A 21,404-nucleotide genomic window follows, 5' to 3' on the forward strand; every position below is an offset into this window, starting at 1 on the left:
TGCATTGTGGGATCCGGCGGAGCACTCCTGTGTCATTAAGGATGGCCTGGTTCCCATGGCGAGGGGAAAGGAAGGAGCGAAAGGAGGAGGGCCCGCTGCCAAGTTCAGCGCCTCAGGGATCAGATCAGCGTCACGGGGTGCTAAGTGGCCTAGTTAGCGCTTTAAAACGCACAATGAGCTGCCTGCTCTTTCTGTGTGTGTGCAGGCCTTTTAACTGTCAGACATGGAAATGGTTGGGAGGTATGTGTGATTGGAGGTGGGGGTCGGCAGGGTGGAAGGGGGCAATCAAGCAATATTAGATCAATCAAGGTGCATCAAGGGGAAACGTGACAATAGGAATGGAATATGGTACAGATTATTGCTCATTATATAGAGGCACAGCCTCACAAAGAAGCTTTATTCTACATGAAGTGTTTGTGGCATGAAGACCAATATCACCATATTTAACCACTTCAATGGTGTAGACCTCTTACCGGTGACTTTCTATGTCTTCCTCTGGATTTATCGCTATGGCCAGGGATCCCAGGCAGCACTAAGCTACTAAAGCAGCTGAATAGTGTTGGAAGGGAAAGGTACGCCAGACTTTTGTCAGCCAGTTGGGGATCTGTTGGAGCTATAAAGCATCATGGTCATTTGGACCGGACTGGAGTGAGGATCAAGCTCTTAGATCTGGCATCGGCAAGTGAGAGTGAACAGGGCTCCATTGTTCACTCCCCTGAAATAAATCTTCACGGCGATGGGACGCGGCTGAAGGAGAGTTAACAAGTACAGCGGTGACCCGTTAAGTCGCGGGCGAGACGGAGCGCTCTCACCTAAATCCCTCCAGTCCAGGTCGGCTGTATGAGGTGTCAGCCTCTAGGTGAGAGGGTGTCTGTTCCACGGCTAGCATCTACCTCCCCTCTGATACGGCGGTACACGCTCACTCTGTGGTGTTAGCCTGGACCAGCTGGTCAGAGTTGGCTCTGCTGGAGATGGTGCCCCGGGCTAAGCCTGCCAGCCTTCCTGCCATTCTGCCTGGCTACCGGCCCGCCCGCCAGGCTGTCTGCTGGGTGCTGAGGAGGACAAAGATAGGTGTAGCTTCATCCGCTTCAAAGTCATCAAAGACTAAAATTCTAGTATCTGGTGCTACTAGCCCGACACCCAAGGCAAGTCATATTTTGATTATGTAAATGGTTTCGTAACATTTCCCATTTGCATGATCTAACTGGACAAGTACTGATTGCTGGCAGTCAAACCACAACCAAAATAAGGGGAACAGATGCAAGTCCACTTGATTAATGTGTGTACATCAGTCATCCAAAGCATGCACCTCAGGTGTGGAGATGTGTTTTAATACGTCAATGAAATTTTATATGAAGTTGGCCAAGACTTTTCTTGGATTAGAACATGAATTGATGCACAGAAGGGAGAGGAAGAATCACAAGACCTTATTCAGTAAATAAAATGTGGGAACTCGTGCAAAAATGAAGGGGTGGCATGATAATCCATTCCTTGTTTTTATTCATTTTCTAAAAAATCTGCACGTAAATTTACTTGGCATTTAAAATCTGACTATATAACGAAGCAAAATGCACTGAAAAACTCTTTTCGATTGAATTAATTTAATTTTACGTAAAAAAAAAATAAAAAAAAATCTTGTCTTAAATTTCTAGCTGTATTAAAATTATTTTCACAGTTGGATACATTCAGGCACACTCACACACCAGTGGTGACAGAGCGACAATGCAAGGTGTTCGCCCTCTGCTGGGAGCAATTTCCAGTGTCTTGCTGAGTGTCCTTCATCATCAGATCGAATAAATGCACTCAGGATTGGTGGGTGACCCACTCCACCGTCTGAGCCACAGCAGCCCATCAACAAAAAAAAAAAAAAAAAAAAAAAAAAATCAACAGAATGTCGTTTTACCTCATAGAAGACACACAGAAAGAAGAAATCATCTTTTACGGATCCACATGGGGAAATTATTCGTCTGCACCTGTAACCGTGCCATCTCAAACTTGCTTCCCTGACCACGACCGCCCAGCTTAGCAAGTGATGTATTTCCCAATCAGGGCAATTCAGCTCAGCAGTCCACCCACTTTAGCCAAGATATAAAATTAATGAATTAATATGTAAACAAAAGTAACAACATACCACCAACACAAGTGTTCAGTGTGTGGACAAAGGCATAATCAAAGAGTATATTACATATTACATATTCAGATATGAGCCCACATGGGAGCAAGATAGCTTATCAGTTCCTCCTACAAAGCCACTTTTTTTTCTCCATAAGCAGCTTTTTGATTATGACAAGCACTCAAAATATCAACGTTGAAAAATGTCTTGAGATTTTGAAACATTTTGAACTTGAATGGTTGAAATGTGATAAAAACAGCTGTTCCTTCTTCATGTGCTTGATCATTCTGAGCTGTGGTGCTTTCTTTAAGACTGCATTTATGATTTTTAAATCTTTAAAGTCCTTTCAGGCAGCAACATGCAAGATTTAATGATTCCTTGCTTCCAGCACTTGCACATTGTTTGCCTGGTGGAGTAAATATTTGAACTCAACACACACCTAATGCCTAATAATGTTATTAAAGCATCTTTGGGTTTGTTTGCGTTGTTTATCTGACTGCGCCTGCGGCGTTAACATCCTCAGTGTAGCGACATTAGTGTGGCTGAGTGTTGAGCTGTCAATAAACCCTCTGCCTTAGTGTGATGATGATCGCAATGTCGCTGTGGCAGGTGCGGTCCTGCATGCCATGCAGGTGATGTCTCTCATGCTCACTTAGCTAATGACTCCAATTAAAGTAATTAAGAACTGGCATGGTGAAACCTGCACAGCCTCGCACTGCCAGCCCATCCATTTCCCTTCCTCTTCACCCTCACACATCAGCGCCCACCTCATACCACTGCATGCCATCATGCGCCGCGCTGCTGCCGCCGCTCTCCTGCCTTCCCTTCGTTTTTCTCTCACGGGCACCTCACCCCCCCCCCCCCGTCACTGCGCCACACAGTAGCAACGCGCCTTGCTTTCCACCGAGGCCTTTAAAAGAAACATGAAGCCTAAAATCAACTAAACGCTCCACTCGAAAAGCACTTAAGAGACCCTCAGCTCAACTTATTGTAACGCAGACAGCTACGGAAGGGGAAGAGCTGAGGCTGGGTCCGGCAGGAGGAAGAGGGGCGTCAGAGAGGGAAGAGGGGACGCAAGCCAGATCCTAACGAGGGGAGAGATAATTGTTTTGTTTTGTTAGGGGCCCTTCTTCAGCGTGGAGGGAGTTGAAATGACACGCCACACATGGTTTTTGGATGAAGTGGGCAAAAGGGGGGAGGGGGCAGGGACGCAGCCTTGACGCAGGAGTGGTGGAGGAGGTTGTAGAACAGCAAAAGCAGTCATACGTAGGAGAGAAAAAGGGTCCACAGCGCCGCGGTGACGGTACAACACCGGAGTCTGCTAAGTGGACAAATTCACGAGCTCCCATGAAACTTTGGACGCTCAGCGTGGACGCTGTTGACTTCCACTTACAGGACTTCTATAAGACTTCAATGTCAAAATAGGAATTAATCACCGAGTAGTTCAATAACACAGCTCACGAATTTTAACAGTGGGAAAGACCACTCTGGGCCAAGTTGGAGACACAACTTTGGCTGCGGGGCCTGGTCAGATTTATCAAAATTTATGAAACGGCAAACATATGAATCTCTGGTGTCTTGGTGTTCTTTCAACACTTGGAATCCCAGACTGACAGACGATGTGCCTGGATTTGTAACTGGCGTGGCAGCAGAAGCACTTTTCCAGGATCTCTTCACATTTTTTTGTGAGAGAAAGACTTTGACGTGAACCATGGATTTAACTCCCCCCGTAGTGCTCACGTGTTCGTCTCCTCCAACACTGCATGTCTGCAACATTCGGCCGGAAAGCTAACGTGGGAACTGAGGTTGAAGTCGAGCATAAAAACAGAAAATATGTGTAAAACTACCCACAAAAATATGTCATGCGGTAAACAGCGTTCATTTTCCGAGCACCCGGGTTGTGATAGGATTCTGAATCATTTTTCATGGTGACCCGAAAGCAGAAGCCTTGTGAAAACCACCATCATCAAATTTACAGCTGAGCACACTTTGGTAATCTGGCTACTAACAGCATCAAGCAAATTATCCTGGTGGACTGTCTGCTTGAGCCAGACCAGTGAATCACCTCCAGAAGCCTGTCACCACTTCCATGAAGATAAATGGGATCATTACTCAGTCTCCATCATGCATTAGCTGATCTGGAATCCACTTTTGAGCAGAAAGTGGAAATGGCTATGGATTACTCTCAGCTATGGGGAACACTGACAGAATGTGTGACAAACATTGCTAACTCGTTGTGTTTGGGCTCTCATTAGGAGGCAGCGCGGGACCATTCGTAACAGACCACTTTGCGACTTTGTTAATCCTGAATCGTGCTCATAAAACACACATTTCGTCCCGCTAATAGGATCAATACCAATATAGTCACCGTTTATCCGCGCATTTTGCCAGTGTCATAGATATCTGTCCGCAAACAGTCATCCTCACAGTGGGCAGAGGAGGAAGAGTATCATGCCAGAGTGTGAGAAAGGGGAAGAGGAGAGAGAGTGATTGAGGGAGAGACAGACATACACATAGGGAGGTGGGGGTACAAAAGAGGGGGTGGGGGGGGGGGGGGGGGGGGGGGGCAGTGTGCCAGTGTTGAAGAGAGATAGGCCAAGCGAGAAAGCAAGGGAGAGTGTGCATGTTTGAGTTTGTGTGGAGGGGTACAGAGGAGGGGTGCAGGTGGCATGGAGCTGGCGCAGGCCTGGCCCACTGTCCCCTGGCAGTGCCAGGCTCCATCTGTCATCAGCAGGAACATCTGCAGCCCAAGGTGCCCTTGTCACCCAGCGTTAGAGTAACGAGTTTGGCGTTTCCATTAGTCCAGGGCCCTCGCCCGCCTGGCCGGCGCTCGCCAAAACCATGGCATTTTGGGTGTGAGCGTGTGTGTGTTTGCCTGTGAGTGAGTGTGTGTCTAGATATGAGACAGAGAGAGGGAGAACAAGACAGCGAGATGGGGGTAACTGGGTTTGTTTGTCGGTTTGTGTGTCCGTGCATCTGTGTGTGTGTGTGTGTGTGTGTGTGTGTGTGTGTGTGTGTGTGTGTGTGTTTGCAGGCTAAGAAAGCGCCAAGCCAAAACAACATGGCAGTGCAGAGCGTTGACCCAGCTGGGCTGAGCCGGCATGTCGAGTCATGTCCCCTCCTGATGTAAGCGTGCCCAGTGCTCTCACACCACTGCCAGACCCAATCTCTGGTTCTCTTTCCTTCTCACTCTCTCTCTCGCTCTCTCTCGCTTTCTCTCTCTCTCATCTCCCGGTCTTCCATCTGTCCACCTCCCTCTTATCTGCCCTCTCTCCCTTACCTCGCTGTGCCCCTTGTAGTTTCCTCCCCCCTGTACGCACAGCGCTCTCACACCCGCTTTCTATACTAACATCCTGCCTCTGAGCGCGACTCACATTTTTATCTTCCTTGTCCCTAAAAAACAGATGGCACTTCTTTCCCGGTTCCCTCTTTTCATCCCTCTCTCTGAGCTCTCTTCCTCCCTCCCTCTTGTCCTGTGTTTCTTTCCATCCAGCCGGTGTATCACTGATCCTAACTGGCAGTCCACCTGTTTATTCTGTCTTTCCACCACTCTCTAATTTAAAAAACCCAAATGATTTTTTTTTTCGTCCCTCTCAAGGGCAATAACATGGTTTTCATTATTACTTATTGTGGTTATTGCTTTCACGTGACATTTTGTTCGGACTACACATGGTCAACTTCACCTTCAGCAAGATGGCTGCTGTTTTTGTCTGCACCACATGGTGGCCCTAACGAGCAGCAATCTTTCCTAATATTAATGAATCTGCTTTTGGATGCAATTGTGTCAATTACCCACAGAATACTAATCAGGCAAACTTCACTACACCACAATAAGCAATGATTTATTAGATCTTTTCATGTGCAATGCTACATGCAGAACTGCATCATAAATTATTATTTTCGACAGCCTCTATAACTTTTCATGCCTGAAAGTCTGAGAGCGATCAGAAAACACCAACGGCTCAGTGTTGGACTGTGTGAATCTCTGACATGTGAGCTCATATTCTAAACAAAAATGTAGTCAAAGACACGCACACTCACACACGAACCCCCCCCCCCCAAACACTTTAGGAAACATTTGGTGCAGTTTTGTTATGTTAAAAACTCCAAATCCGGAGAGGGAGCGAGAAGACTTTTGATATTATAGCTAACGCATCTTTTGCTCCCTGTTTTTTTTTTCTTGGCCTGTCCTATAAAGGTTCCTCATCCCCTATCAGCACTTAAAAAGTGTGTGGAGATGGAGTGAGTGCGACAGAAAAGGAGAGCCATAGTGAGATAAAGAAAAGGGAAGCGACAACTGCTAATCAATAAGATTTCTCCAACCTCGTTTTTTTTCCCCCCCTCTCCCCCTGAGGCCTGCGGCATTCAAGACGAGCCAAGACGAGCTTGGCATTGTCGAGCACGCCTTAAAAAGAAACACCTGCGAGGTGGAAGACTTAAAAAAAAAAAAAAAAAAAAAAAAAAACAGAAGAAAAAAAATCCTGCCTTTCGCAGCTCTTAAAAATGTTGGCAAATGTTCCATGGGTTTTCTGGGAACAAAACAGTAAAAAGAAAGAGCTTCCATGCAAGTGAAGACAAAAGGGGATGGTTTTCCATAGAGATGGAGGTGTCATTACACTTGAGACGGTTGCCAGATTTGGACTTATCTTACCCCCCCCTTTGCCTACCCCAGTACCCATCCTTGTATCTATACCATCTTAGTTTATTATCAGTGCTCAAGCAGTGTTCAGAAAACAAATGATGAATAGTAATATTTAGCTGTTGACAAAATATGTTTTGTGGCTTTAGCGGTAGATGAGAACCGGGGAATGTGCAGAGAGACAAAGATGGAGAAAGCCGGGCAGGGATGAGAGAGAGAGAGAGAGAGAGAGAGAGAGAGAGAGAGAGAGAGAGAGAGAGAAAGAGAGAGAGAGAGAGAAACTGGATAGGGGGGTAACTAAAACAGATGGCACTTTTGGCATCCACCTCGCTCTTAAATCTGTTTCTGCTGTTTTTCTCATGTGCATGAGGCTTTAACCCTGTGGTAACCTGTGTCCCAGCCTGACCCTGAACCTAACTGCTGTATGTAACAAGGCTGTGGTGTGTGTTTGTGTGTATCCACCCATGTTCATATCCACTGCTCTGTCTGCACACTCATTTAATCGGCACCCTGAGGAAGAGAGTACCAGCAGTCCCAGTGTTTGCGAGCCTGCTGCATTCCTCTCACACTTCATCTAAGGAAGCTGATCTCATGTTAAAAGCCAGTGCGGATTCTGCTCATCTGACTTGCACCTGAAAGAATTTGGAGTGTGTGGTTTCAGTGTAAAAACTCTAAGTACCTTCTCTTTTTTTCATATTCCCACTTCATCTTTCATTTCATAACATAGCTATATTATTTAATTCATGTACTTGTCCGCTACCATTGGTGAAAGGTCCTCATAACATACAATTTCAAGATAATTATCATTGTTTTGTAGTCAGTTTATAAACCTTTACCTCACAATGTTTTGGAGGGCACTATTTCCCTCTTTATTGCACAAAATTTACAAAGCAGCTTTGATATTTTTCATGGATTTAACTGTTATGTGAAATGTACACACTATTTATTAGTTTGTATTTTACATTTTTTTTTTAGTAATTTTGATTGCTGACTGTTTGGGTCAAATCTTGTTCATGGATGAAGCATGGTTATCAATCACTGAGTCTTTTTTAAAATTGGATAAGCTGGCAAGTTGTATCTTTTTAATGTAAATTAAATGTGTGTATAGAGTACATAATAGGTCAAACCGTTATAACAGATCAATGATTACACATTAAATACAACAATGATATCAATGCTATTACTTTTACTTTATATTATGACCTTCATCTGTAATTTAGTACTGTAATACAACTTTTATTTAAATAAAAGTTACATAACTGAGTGTTTTTTGCTGAAATGGCAACACAATCAAATTATTTATTGTCGCTATTTATACTTTCTAATCGTTGTCAGGTTCATGGTTTTTAATTAGTCCACCCACTCACATCACAATCAGATCATTTAAGAAAAAATTAGAAAAGCAAAAAAAATTCCAATCAAACGCTTTTTTTTATGTTACATACCTGCAAACGTGTAGTCAGCACAGCACTGGTTTGTTTTCGCCTTTGTTTGACACGTTTTCAGGCCGGAGCTGAACACTATTCTGCTAAAGGCCTGAGTGAAGCCAACAGGGCTGGAAAGTCCAGGGAAGGGGGGAGGACGTGCTCTGAAGGTCGGCTGCTTTGAGAGGACTTCCTGTAGGTTTGTTTAAAAAAAAAAAAGAAAGAAATGGAAAAATGAATCGTATTTCATAAGGACATCTATCTTTCTGCTCAAATTTAAATTTAGATTTAAACTTTTTAATTAACGGTTTTTTAGCTTTACCTTAAATGACGTCACCTCCGGTCTTCTCACCTGCGTCGCACGTCGAGGAGGTATCCTAGCATAAATCTCAAAATAACAAAAACTCTGGAGGGTTTAACATAATTTGGAGGGACTCGCCTGCTGTCTTACTGTAAACTTTGGAGCTAAATGTGTTTTGCATCTCCAGACAGAGTTGTTTGGGGACGCCTGAGGACCCCCGCTGTCGTGGGACGGACTCTTCCGGAGGACTGGCCAGGTAACGACATCAACCTGATGACTCCCTGGCGTCAGTGCATCACCAGTCCTAACCCTGATAACTTCAGCAAAACACAATGATTATTTGAAACTAGTTAGAGCTGAATATCTGTTGTTTACCAGAATGGAATTACATTAATAATTTTTGGATGATAAATGTTTGTTTTGCACAAAACCGTAGTGCCACACATATGGCCCCTGGGCAATGACAGAGGTTCAGATTACAAAGACGACGTTAACATATAGCTGTCATTTCCAAGAGATCACATTGTTTTAGTGACAGTGGAGAAATTAACAAAGCATTGACATTAGTGATGAATCAGTGAGAGCTACCTTTCCTTTAGAAAGGAATGTAGATTTAGAACCATCATCTTGATGCTGGTTTAATTAATTTATTAAAAAAGAAAACCTTATTGCTTCAGGCTGCAATCTGCTCCAGATTGACAGCATGACTATATTTTGCACCAGGAGATAAATGGCATAATGTAGTGGCACTTGCTTTGATTAAAACATGTTGGTTGGTTGGTTTTGTTCTTATTTAAAGATTATGCTGTCATTTCACTAGTCTGGCATCCCATTATTTACAGCCTGCCATGTTCCAGAAATTATTTAATCCCATGTATGAGTCTGATATACACTTTAATTATGATGAAAAAAATTGAAATGGTGAAAAAACTCATATTCCATTGTACTGTATATACTCTCCGGCATTGAGGAATGCAGTTTTGTGACCCTCAGTCTGATCCCATTCCTGATGTACAGTTTATACTGCGCCATTTTCCAAGTTGATGGGTTTTATCCATCCAAATATCTTTAATAAAAGGGAAAACACAGCCATAAGGTTTGCAGATCTGACAGGCCTTCTTTCATTGTTAGATCAAGGATTAAAAACTGAATTATTTTGCCAAAACGTGAAACAAACTGCTAATTATTAGAAGAAATATTCCTGATTGTTGAAACACCTGGGTTGTCCAGCGTGCCTTTAAGCCAGATTTGTTTCTCTGTGAGTCAAAGCATCCATGTGCTGACTCCCATACATGCTCCCATAGACTGACTATAGATTTCGCTGAATGCACATCACTTATATGTGGGGGTACCGCTGTGGCGTGAGCTCATTTGCATAATCTCCCATTTAAAGAGGGATGTGCTGGAAGCCGGTGGGAGGGGGGTGAGGATGGTAAGGGTTGGGGTGGGGAGGTGGGAGGATGTACAAAGTGCCCATTGTGCAGTGGTAGGATAGGGAAAATGCCCTGTAGGGCCGGTTTTGTGTGTGTGTGTGTGTGTGTGTGTGTGTGTGTGTGTGTGAATGTTTATCTGTGTGTGTCTGTTTGTGGGAGCCACACCTGTCAGGAGAGCCTGAGGGAAGCAATGAGACCACCATAATGAGTGTGTACATGTCTCCATGTGTGTGTGTGTGTGTGTGTGTGTGTGTGTGTGAAGCTGATATAGTCAAAGGGATTTCATTAAGATAGACAAGAGCATTAAAATCTGTGGGCCATATCAATCTTTTATGTCCTAATTGTTTCCCTTTATTAAGTTGGCTTGTTACCATGCCATTTTCTTTTTTTTTTTTTTCTTTTTTTCTGTCACTGTCTCTCACGCACACACACACACACACACGCACGGTCACACATACTCCCACTCACTTTCTCCCACACTCAGCAGTAACCACACTTAGCAGCAGCAGCATGATTTGATTACTTCTCCTCATCATGCCAAATCATAATCTACCCAAGACGCAGCAGGCCGATGGGATCAGACTGGAGAAATAATGGTAAAATCTCATTTTTTTTTTTTTTTTTTTTTTTTGGAGAGGGGGGGCTTTCGAGGAAAAGAGCCCAGAAGTGCTGGTGGCTGCATCTCTAATGGTAAAACGTAATGCTCAGCAATCTGCTTAATATCCCCGCCGCACTCGTTAGATTAGTGAACATTAAGGAGATTGGAAGATTTGCACTCTTTTGTTTTTTTTTACGGCGACACGGGGGCACGCAGACTATACTCCTAATGATGAGGTCCAGAGAGGTTTTAAATGGATGAAGGGGCTACTGAGAGCTAAAGCCGGTGTCATTTCAAGTGTGGCGTCTGGGAGATAAGTCAACAGACAGGAATGAGGAGACGGATGAATTAATGCAAACATTCTCCAGGGGGGCAGGAGATACGGTTACAGCAGACGTTCAACTGTTCACACACACACACACACACACACACACACACACACACACACACACACACACCCCAAAAACTCGGTGAAAAAACTGTTTCTCAACTCCCACAACATCTCAGAGATCCCCGGAAATTATATGCCTTCTTCAACTAGTATGGGAAACAGTAGCAGCCTGAAGTTGTCCCCCTATTAATGACTAATTCCTGGACTGGTTTGGCTCCGGGCGGGACAGAAAGCAGTGTGTGACCACCGCCGGTTGAAGCAGGGCCGTGCTGGGATTCAGGAACGTTATCGGAGCTCAAAGTCCTAATTCCACACTGGGAATTCTGCCATGAGTAACATAATAAGTCCACTTTGGATGTGAGGGAGGGAGAGAGAGAGAGAGAGAGCAAGAGAAAGGTTTTTTTTTACTCCGGAGTCTTGGCTCCTTCGGTGGTAAAGTTCCTCAGGCGAGCGTAAACAGATCAACAGAAAAACATTATTTTACAGGCTCCCAGCAGTTGTACGGTCTAATAACAATAACTATTAAACTCATGTGCCGGTTCCCAGGAAGGGATTTTTTGTGTGTGTGTGTGTGTGTTTTGTTTTTTTGTTTCAGAGAAAGCAAATTATATGACCTGAGCTCCGTGGTGTGTTTTCTACCGCTGGGGTGAACCGAAGCTGAACAGAGATTAGTACTGCACACATCCACAGCAATTGCAGAACTTGTCAGAAGCTTATTTTCCAAAGCCTTTTCAATCCTCTGTTTCTTTTCATTGGCCTTCTCCGTGCTCGCATCTTACCCAGAAAAACTGAGTTTGTCTCATTTTCAGGAGAGAATTAAAATAAACATTTTTTTTTGGGGGGGGGGGGCGGTTATCGTCTGTGAAATCATATTTTGTCCTGACTGATTCGTCTAAAGCCTTGTTTCCTCGCCGACTGAGGCAAACTTTGGCAAAGCCCGAAATGATCCATGTTCGTCGGAGCTTGGAAAAGTCTCGCAAGGCAGAGAGAGAGCAGACACCAACGACCGGGAACAAGATTACTGACTTAAATTTTAATGAGGGAGCATTGTTTTATTTCCTTAATATCCTTTTTTTTTCTGACACATCCATTTTGGCTCTTGTCTGTGCTCAGAGATTACACATTTATTCAAATGGTATGAAGAAATTGTAACTGACAGGAATTTTGATTTTTTTTTTTTTGGATGGATTGAAGAAATATTCTGCTTAAAATTTCAGACATGTAACTGCACATAATTTGCAGATTTTAAAATTACACTTCCTCTTGATTGGCATAAATGTTTATCAGTTTTATTAATCTGATTTCCTGAAAAGTTATGGAAAATCCCATTTCTATCCACATTGATTTTTATTTTTTTAAGAATATATGATGAATATTGTGGTGTTTAAAATCGTGGACATTTTCCCAGTGCTACAGCTTATCCTGTGCTCACACTTCAATTGGATGCATGTTAATTAAAACACAATCACTGAGATGAGTCTAACTTTATGCAGTTCATCAGTAAACATTTTCACAAAAAAGTATGAGCGTATTCCTATTCTGAAGGCAAATTTAATATAATTCAGTTGAATTTCTACAGCGAAGACGTTGTGTGTGTGCTACAGCAGGAGAGCATCACTGTTGGACGTGGATCAGTTTCAGGGACCAGTGATGGGTTCGCATCAATGCAAAGCACAAAGGAATCAGAGGAGGTGCTCGGGACTGAAATAGGCATTTATTAACAGTTAGTGGTAGTGAAGCAGCAACAACAACAACAACAACAACAAAAAAAAACAATCTTGTAAAACACAGTAATTGTTACCAAATCGCAAGGAAAACAATTTTGAGTTTTATTTCTGTGGCTTAACTGGCTGCGCTGAAGCTCAATTAACTTTTAGTGTCATACATTTCATATTACGTTTACTGAGCAGCTTTTCAACTAAAGATCCCGTTTTCTTTTAAATAAGTTTAAAGCACTCATTAAAGCCGCGGAGTCCCGGATACACTCCGTGTGTGAGCGTTTCAAATCATCTTCAGTGTTGTTACATTGCAAGTGTTTATTTCCATCTTTATTTACATGGCACTTTCTATACAAATGCAACCTAACACAAAACACTCTATACACACACACACACACACACACACACACACACACACACACACACACACACACACACACACACACACACACTCATAAATAAAAGGCAACACATCGTGAGGAATCACCCTCTCACATCTACGAGATCTGAGCCAGAGGGAGGCATTACAAGGAAAAGCAGAAATGATGCATAATATTTAAAATCGCTATTATTTTATACAGAACGTGTTGCACAGCTAAGCAGACCTCTCTGGAAACACAGATCCTTTTTTAAATTAATGTTTCTTTTCTAAATGTGACCTTTGTTAACAGACCAGGGTTATCGTTAAGACCAGGGTCTCATTTCACTTTCAAGAGGAACTTCCAAATAAATGCATATAAATCCAAATACCAACACGTTTTAAATACAATAAAAGTGAAAAGAAGAACTTCAAATGAGGATGTTTCATAGGATTTTATTTTATTTTTCATATTCCTCCCTCCTTGACCTGCTTCTGTAAATAAAATGCTATAATTGATAACTTACTTTAAACTTGTAAACTAATTTGGTAAGTACTGGCATGTGATCGTGTTTGATAAGTTTGCAGTACCTGCTGTTAAAGAGAGTATGTGCTTGGGATTTGGGACGCAGCTGTGCTTTTGATCAAATGTAGCATCCTAGTAACATCCTATATGATCCACTAGAGGCCACTAGAGGGATAAGATTTTATAGGGTTGCACAGTGGGCTGTGTGGAGTGTGAGAGGCCATTGAGTGTCCAGTCAAGCTTCAGTGGCTCTTTGTTTTCTGCACATGCTGACAGTGATATTTACTTTTTTGTTATGCCATTGAAGGGACGATTGTGTTTTAGAATTTACTGGGTCAGCCAGAAGCAAGAAATCAACCGAAACATTACTTTTTATCACAGGGAATAAAATAAAAAATGCAACGGTAACTGTTGGATGGGACGCAATCTAGATTATAAGTCATGCTTCTTTAGGCCTTCCTTCTATATTCAACACAGGCAGCATTAACTGAGTTTTACTGTGTGGTGCCTGTAAAAGAATAGGCCACAAAGAAGCGGATGTTCAACTGCTCGAAACAAAGCTTGAAGTGAATAAAACTTTGGGGTCAAAGATCCGATCATGACAAGAATAAGAATTGTCACATACTGCTTACACAGGCCACAAACCACGTAATCAGTCTGATTATTACTGGAATGGGTGGGACCGCTCTGACCTTTGCAATCATCCCCATCATTTATGAGGGATTACGAGTCACTTCTGCGCTCACTCTTAATTAAAGTGCACAAATGAAATGCACACACACACACACACACACATTCACAGTCACACACTCAAACATTAGCAGAAACAAAGAAAGATGCCAGTATGAAAACATTAACCATCAGTGGAAATCCAGAGCCAATTTTAAAGTTAGCACTTGGATTTGAGACTCTCTCGGGTAAGTTTAACCAAAACAAACACAGAATGTACTTGCAGAAAATGCATGTATGCTGTTTACTCGCAGCCAGTTCTTTTGTTGTTGAGTTTATTAATAATATGTCAAAGCCAAACACATGTTATATTATGTTTTTTTATTTTATGTTCAGCATGGAGTCAGCTTAAGTCCGGACTTTCTGAGGCTAACGTTTTTTAATGAATGATTTAATATACATCACAATGATGCACGGAACAGACCCGGCGAGTACAGTTTTGGGGACATTTGCATGTATGTTGGGGAATAAAGTGGTCTGCGAGCAGGAGTTGGCAGGCTGGAGTTGAACTCGTTGGCCTCTCCGCAGGGTTTTCTACCAGTGTCTTTGCATTTAGCCGATGTTGGCACACGATGCCCATCAAATACGCACACATGCATGCACACTCACTCACACATACACAATTGTATGCTTTATAAGGTGCCCACCGGTGTCATGGCAACCCCATATCCTCAGCAAGAGGGAGGATGCTGTGTGCCAAAAAAATGCCATGGTAACTTTTTTTTTTTTTTTTTGAAAACCATGTTGCCCAGAAACCTTTGAAGCTTATTAAGTGAAACCAGTAGGGAGACAAATGGACAAGGGAGCGAGAGGGATCGGGGAAAGAGGAACAGGCTAGAGAGAGAGAGAGAGAGAGAGAGAGAGAGAGAGAGAGAGCGATGGGTGTGCGTCCTGTTCCAGGGCCAAAGTGGGCCTTTGTTTTAGGGTGAGAGAACATTGTGAACCTGCGGTAAAGATAGGCTCACTGATGGCGCCTCCAGTTAGTTTCTGCTGCTTTACAGATGATCTTCTCCACCTTATCTCTTTATGATTAAGCGTCAAAGTGGTTTTCAGATGAGGTCTCCATCGATGGGAAGTTGTCGATCATCACCTGTATTTGACGTCTGCAGCACGATCTCACTGTGTTAAAGAACAATGTTTGGTGGAGTGAGTGTGTGCGTGTTTGACGATGCTCAGGTTTTACTGGTGTGTTGTGGTGTGTGTGACTGTGTGTGTGACTGCTTGTTGTGCCAGTGAATGATCACTTGCAAAGTTTATCTATGTATGCTTCATGTGGTCTCTGTCTTTTTTGTACGAGTGTGTACATTTGTGTGTGACCGCCTGCGTGTATGTGTGTGTGCGTGCGTGTGTGTGTGTGTGCCCTCACTGTGTAATTAAATCAGTCCATTTCTCCTTGAGTTAGCTTGCGGCGCCAGCGGTGCTGCCCAGTGAGACAGTGTCGGGCTCTGCCAGTTTCATTAGCCCTGATGGATGACCTCATGACAAGCAGAGCACTCACCTACTCTTCAAAGTGAATGCACCAACTTTGGGTGTGTGGAAAAGTGAATATGTGTGTGTGCATATGTGTGCACATGCCGGTATGGGTTCCGACAGAGACAACAGCGGGGGGATTTTGTTTCATGAACCTGCGGCCTGCCGAAACCACTCCGTCTGAGTTTGCATGCACATGTCTGCTGTGTTGTAATTCTACACATGTTAACAGCGTGCACTTACTTTCCCCTGTTTTTAATCACATGTCTAAGTCTATGAGTGTGCGTGCGTGTGTGTGTGTGTGTGTGTGTGCAGGTGAAGTGTGTTAACTATTGTACACCGAGTGCCTGTGTCTGCGTGCTAAAGCATCACTTTGCGCATGTCTGCGTACACTATGTACACTCTGCACCAGGGCAGGGCTCGGCGCTTAGTTGGGATTTTTGGTGGCGATTTCCATATTGCCTGGGGTCATGTGGGCGCAATGCCAACTCCTGGTGCTGTGGGTGCCCGCTGAGGCGTGGGGAGATTAAAGCGGGCGCACGGTGCCACAAAGGGGCCTGTCTAGTGCTTTTTAATTCCCCTAAATTAGGGCACCGTGCCAAGGTAGCTCCCTGCTATGGCAAACACTCCATAACTGGCACCATAACTACAGCTCAGCAAGAGAGAGAGAGGGAGAGAGAGAGGGAGAGAGAGAGAGAGAGAGACTCAGCACCAGAAGAAAGCATTCACTCACTCTCTTTTTCACACGTTCAGACACACATGCTTGCATACTTGTAATTAGTAGTTTGTAGCCTTTGCGGGTTTGCGGGGGACTTGTTCTGAATTCACAATCATTCACGTCGCCCGAGTCCTATTAATGGCGCCGAGTTGCGGTGACGTCAGGATCACTAGTGGAATGTGTATACTGGTGTGCATTTGACTGAATGCGTTGGTGTGTCTGTTCAAATCTGCATACCCTAAGGGCAGTGGCACGACACTAAAGAAACAGTAGGTGGACACTTGGTTGGTATGCATGCGTGTCTTTGCAGATCTGTGTGTGTGTGTGTGTGTGTGTGTGTGTGTGTGTGTGTGTGTGTGTGCGTGTGCGTGCATCCATGCCCTCAGGGTAGTGGCATGCTGCTAAAGGGCTAGTGTACGGACACTGGGGTGTGTGTGTATGTCAGGTCTCCGAGGTCCTTTTCTGTGTCTGCCTAATCCAAATCCACTCTCTGAGGTGCTGCGTTGGCATCGGCTCACCGTCTCAGAGTCGTGCCAGGGTCTGTTGGTTCGCCATAGGATCTCTGATACCTTTGTATCCCATCTCTTACATTTCTGTGTGATCCAGAATTTTATTAGTGTCAGAGTTTGTGCTGTTAGACAGGATGCCGCTGCAAGGGTAGAAAACTGGTTTGCATGAACAATGAAGCAAGTTTGTTTCGTTGTTTTTGAACGTTTTCTTCTTTTTTGGTGAACACCTCAGACAAAGCAAGTGAAGTATGATGCAATATACGGGCCTGGAGAATATTGTGTGTGTGTGTGTGTGTGTGTGTGTGTGTGTCTGTGCGTATGTGTCTGCATACAAACGCCTGTGTTAATCCCAGTCTCTCCCAGCATCTGGAGCCTTGACACAGTTTAAAGGGCTGGCTGTGTCCGCAAAGAGCTGGGCCAGTGCTCACAAACACATGCACACACACACACACACACACACACACACACACACACACACACACACACACACTCGCACTCACACAGCTATCTAGGGCACCAGAAGGCCCAGGCAACGCCAAGGCAGAGGCTGCCCACTTTGGCATTGCGAGGTGGGGCTGCGCTGGCGCTTTGGGGGAGAGAGAAATGGCAAGGGTGTGCGGTAGGTGCTAGGAGAGAGGGGACGAGGGTGGGGTGGTCGGGGGTGAGGTGCATGCGTGCGTTTGTGTGCGTATTTGTGAAGGGAGGGGAGGGCACCTGGCATGTGATAATAACCCTGGGAAAACGCCCATTCCCTCTGAAGAGGAAGGTGCAGAGGGAGGAGGGTGACGTCTGTGTGTGTGTGTGTGAGAAAGACAGAATGAATCGCACACGGGGAGATGGGCATGGGAGAGAGTGTGTGTGTGTGTGTGTGTGTTTGGGTGCTGAAGACACTACGTTGCAGTCTTGGAGCGGTCCATCCTAGTGTTCTTATGCTAATGTCGTCTCTGTCGTAGCTCAGAGGACAGGTGCTATTTTTCATCCACAGCTTGGCATGGGAGAAGGGAAACGGAGGCCTTGTTTTTGCTTTCCTCTGTCTGTTTCTCGCTCTCGTTTTCCATCCCTGAAATACCTTTCCAGTCTTTCCCAAAGGTCCGGCGATAATCCCTGAAACTTTAGGACGAGCATAAAAACAAACACATATGCACGCGGGGCAGAGATTGCACGGTCTGCTTCTCTTGATGCCGTCTGCACCCCCAAACAGACACTCCCACACCCCTCGTACGAGCTCGTCTCCTCTACGTAGCACCACAGATGCCATGTTGCCCTGCAACAGCTGTCTCACCATGTGCCCTACCAAGTGTTGCCACCCAACGGAGGGGAGAGGAAGTGAGGAGGAGGGAGGATTGCAGAGGGGAGGGAGGGAGGGAGGAAGGGTGCTCAGTTTGGATGGGTGGGACGAGGTCATGAATATTAATCTTTTTTTTTTCCTTCCTTTTTCACCAAAGAAAGAATCTGTCATAGACCACATTTTTCGTTTTCTCTTGATTATTAATGCACATTCTGAGGTTTATTTATTTATTTCAGGGTTTTTTTTTTTTATTGCATCCTGGCTCACTCCATGTTTTTGTTTCAGTGCCTTTCCTTTTTTTTTTTCTTTCCTTTTTTTTAATACCCGTCTCTCTCCTCATTTGGTTCTGGATTTGGTCGGGGTGATGGCCGTTGCCCATGTTCCCCCCCACCCCACCCCACCCTCGGTCACAGGAAGCCCCTGGAAGCAGAGTAGGGAAGGAGGGAGCGGGCAGTCACAGGCCTCCTTCCTATTGGTGCAGCGGGTTAACGACACTTGTGGTGTCCAGTAACCAGGGGAGGGCTGCATAGTAACAGCGGGACATGGAGAGAGGGTATTTTCAAATGCAAACACTGGTCCAACAAGTCAGGTGCACGATCCAGACTCGATCTGGTGACAGAACAAAATGGAGGGCCAGAATGGTGCGCCGCCATTTTGGGGCAAAATATTTTGAGTATGCATGCCATGTCACCTAATTATGTGAAAAATAAGCAGTTCGTGCCGCACAGCAATGGCCTCAAGTACGTAGTGTTGAGGCTAAAAGAAAAGAAAAATTCTCAGCAATGCTTGATTAATTAATAAATAATAGACAGTATATTTTTTTCTTTTTTGGAGCACATTGTGATTTAAAGGTGCCACAGTCACCGCTAAGCCACTGTAAATATTCAGCAAATTACTGGAAATTCACTGAAAGGCAGACATCTGTGCTCACAGAGGAAAAGCCATACCTGTGACTTTCTTTTTTTGTTTTTCAAATTGGAAAAGTAAAGCAAAGAGGCACAAAAGATGCCAGGACAGATGGATCTGAGTGTAGAGCACCATCCGAGAAACCGATGCCTCCTTACTTCTCCCCCGCGGTCTTTACTGCGCGATAAATAAATGCAGTTGAGACCCTGAGACGCTCGAATGAAGGAAAACTAATAAAAAAGTATACGATAAAGTACAAGTGGAGTTGTGAGCGAGTGTGGCACGGCACCCTCCTTGTGTATTTGTTCATTTAATTTTGAAGGGATGAAAGCAGACAGGCATAAAGAGGGGCAGACGTAGAGAGATCACAGCATCGTGTACCGTATTGGTGGGTAGTGTGCCACACAGTCTGCCTGCTAAAGCAATAAATCTGAAACAGCATAATAGATAAACGCAATTCAGAACACAAAATACCCTGCGAGGGAAAACTAATAAAAAACTGAGTGATTAAGTGGAATCAGAGCTCTTAGGCAGTATCTGGAGATGGGGGCTGTCGCCATACAAAGACCAGAGCGGGCCAACACAACAGATGAGAGAGCATAGGGACGGGGGGCCGAGAAAACGAGGGCTAAAAGCAGAGGGAACGAGAGACAGATGATGGAAGTGAGGGAAGGAGAGATGGAGTAGAGAGAGAGAGAGAGAGAGAGAGAGAGAGAGAAAGTGAGGGATGGATGGGGCAGCAGATCAGAGGGAGCCTCTAGTGTGTCTTGCTCTCCCTTTAAAGAAGAGCCAGGAAAACAGATTAGGAGTCCTCTTTTCTCCTGGGGGAGCACACACACACACACACACACACACACACACACACACACACACACACACACACACACACACACCATTCAAGCCACCCTCCTCCTTCACCCAAACATTAAAACTAACTAACTTTTTACACCGCGCCCGCCCGCCGCTGACCCGCCCGGCCCAGAACAAATCCGAGGCCGTCCTCTCGCTCCCGGAGTGGGAGGAGACACAATGGCAGCCTGTGTGCCGCCGTTTAGGTGACCTCACATCAGGTCACGTTTGCTGACTGTTTATGACACAAAGAGGAGTATCTGCCCGCTTCAGAGCGACGAGATCCCACACAAACACACACTCGCACAAATACAGTGCGTCATTGTGTCCCTCAGAGTGCTGTTTGCAATGTTTTGTCCCAACTTAACTCTGTACTTCTTCTTCTGTTCTTATCTTTTTTTTTTTTTTTTTTTGCAGAATTTGTTTATCTGATCATTTGTTTTCTCAGTTGGACATTTATTTGTTTTGTCTAGTAAATGTACAAAAAAAAAAAAAAAAAATTGGGAAAGCTTCCATCAGAATTTGTACAAGAAACATCTTCAAATCGCTTGTTGTGCTTAATGAACGGTCCAAAGTCCCGAAATTTTCAAACACCACAAAGAAAAGCTGCAGAATTCAACTTTGAATGCCAGTATCTGGCGTTCTTGTCAGAAGAGTGACTCAGTCACTCAATCGAATGACAAACTGTGAGTCCTCAATTCCTAAATTTCTGACAATAAATGTACTCTTTGGTGAATTCATTAGAAAATAACGTATCGGTTTGTCTTTATCTGTTGTTGTGAACAGATAAAATGTGATTCATAACCGTCCCCGTGTTGTTTTTGTTTTCACTTTAATGCAGTGAGTGTGTGCGGTGGTGTGTTATCAAAGTTGAGCCCACAGTGTGAGCCATTGATAAACCCAAGTGCCGATTCAAAAACACCGAGGATCTGATGCTCGCGCGACCCCTCGTCTCAGAAAAATGGTTCCCGGAAAGGTGAGGTCTCTTCTGAGATAGTCCAACGGCCCGCTGTGTCCTCCCGTGACACTTGTTTTGTTCCTCCACTTTTTAAACTAGCATTTCTCAAACCTCATTCTTTAAAATGCGCAGCAGCTTCTCATCTGAAGAGGAAGTTTTATGCCACAGCTGCTCTGACATTCTTCAGATTAAACCAAACTCTAGTAACATGTAATGTAATTGTCAGTATTTTGAATGTATTACACATCATAAATATAGGTAATGAATTCACTCCAGAACGCAGTGGAGTTAAAATCAAAAGGCAAAATGTTAGGATACAAGTAACATTTAACATAAGTGCAGTGATTCAGTAAATAGTGTGTAATGGAGTCACATTCAGCATAATTAGCTCAAATTACCGTTAAACGAGCACACTGCTTTTCTAACATCTAACCTGCCGGAGGAGACGCTTTTCTCAGCCGAACGCCTCCTGAAAC

This window comes from Salarias fasciatus, chromosome 6 (genome assembly GCF_902148845.1).
Source record: "Salarias fasciatus chromosome 6, fSalaFa1.1, whole genome shotgun sequence".
NCBI lineage: Eukaryota > Metazoa > Chordata > Actinopteri > Blenniiformes > Blenniidae > Salarias > Salarias fasciatus.